The sequence below is a fragment of the Parus major genome, unplaced genomic scaffold, assembly GCF_001522545.3.
Source record: "Parus major isolate Abel unplaced genomic scaffold, Parus_major1.1 Scaffold557, whole genome shotgun sequence".
Lineage (NCBI taxonomy): Eukaryota > Metazoa > Chordata > Aves > Passeriformes > Paridae > Parus > Parus major.
The window spans coordinates 2,478-4,277 of NW_015379445.1; positions in this window are offsets into that span (position 1 = coordinate 2,478).

Here is a 1,800-nt window from a genome sequence, read left to right on the forward strand (position 1 = left end):
GGGCTCCAGGGGGTTCTGGGGAGGTCACCGGGGGTCTCCCCCCCTCCCTTTACCTTGGTGGCCCCCCAGGTCTCGTTGCCGATCTCCTCCGCCAGCTTCTCGTCGTCCGTGATGAGGAAATTGTCAAAGATGGTGCCCGACTTCACCTGCGGGGACGGGGGAGGGTGGGGGGAGTCAGCTGGGGAGGGGTCCTGCAGCTCCTGGGGACCCCCCCGGGACCCCCCCGCACCTGCCAGAGGTCGAGGCCGATGACCCCGAAGCTGTCGTAGGAGTAGAGCAGCGGGTCCGGGCTGTACTCGGGGTTGTCAATCTCGGGGTGCACCCACTTGCCCTTGTAGTCGGGGTTGTCGATCTGCTGCGGCCTCCACTCGCCCTGGGGGGGCACAAAACGGGGTTCAGGGGGGGCACAGCCCTTTCCCCGACCCCCCCCACAACAAAGTGCAGCCCCCTCCCCAGGCCCTCACCTTGTACTCGGGGTTCTGGATCACGGGGGGCTCCCACTCCCCGTCCATCTCCTCGTCCCAATCCTCCGGTTTCTTGGCCTCGGGGTCGGGGATGTGCTCGGGTTTGTCCCAGTCCTGCATTGGGGGTTTGGGGAGGGGTCAGGGGGCTGCTGTGGCCCCCCCAGGATGCTCTCACACACCTCCCCAATCTCCCTCAATTCCCCAATTTATACCCAACCCCTCCCAGGAGCTTTTTACAATCCCCCCACAAAACTCCTAAAGACCCCCAAAGTCACCCCCAGACCCCCCCAAACCCTCCCTAAAACCCCCCCAAACTCTCATTCCTCCTCATTTCTCCCCCATAACTCCTCCAAATCTCCCCAAACCTCCCGGAATTTTCCGGAAATCTTCCCGAATTTTTTCCGAAATCCCGAATTTTTTCCGAAATCCCGAATTTTTCCCCCATTTTTCCCAGGCCTATCTCTGGTGGTGGGGTTGGTTTTGTACATCTCGAGCATCAACGACGAGGTGATGAACCGCCCCGGTGGCTCTGAGCAGTATTTCCAGTACCGCTACGGTTGGTCCTTCGCCTTCGCCGCCTCCTCCTTCCTCCTCAAAGAGGTGAGTTCCAAACAAAAAAAATAGAATTCCCAAAAAAAATCCGGATTTTTTTGCTGAAAAAACGGAATTTTCGGTGAAAAAACTGAATTTTTTGATGGAAAAATGGAGTTTTTAGGAGAGAAAATGTCATTTTTACACCCCAAAAAATAGGTTTTTCCTCAAAGAGGTGAGTTCCAAACAAAAAAAATAGAATTCCCAAAAAAAATCCGGATTTTTTTGCTGAAAAAACGGAACTTTCGGTGAAAAAACTGAATTTTTTGATGGAAAAATGGAGTTTTTAGGAGAGAAAATGTCATTTTTACACCCCAAAAAATAGGTTTTTCCCTGGGGAAAAAAAAATGAAGTTTTAGTAAAATAATCCCAGTTTCCTCCCTGCAAAAAAAGGTTTTTTTTCCCAGGGAAAATGTGATTATTTTTGGGTAGAAATTAGGGGGTTTCTGCTCAAAAAATGGGCGTTTTTGAGAAAAATTGAGGTTTTCTCCTAAAATGCACTTTTTTTCCCACTCAAAAATTCAGTTTTCTTTAAAATAATCCTGAGTTTTCCCACAAAAATCAGATTTTATGCTGAGGGTGGGAGATGTGAGGGGAGAAAAAGGCGGGAAAACGTGAGGGGAGAAAAAGGGCGGGAAAACGTGAGGGGACAAAATGGCGGCCGGCGTGAGGGGAAAAGTGGTGGGAAACACGGAAGAAAAATGGGAAATTTAAGGGATAAAGGGTAGGAAATGGGAGAGGAAAA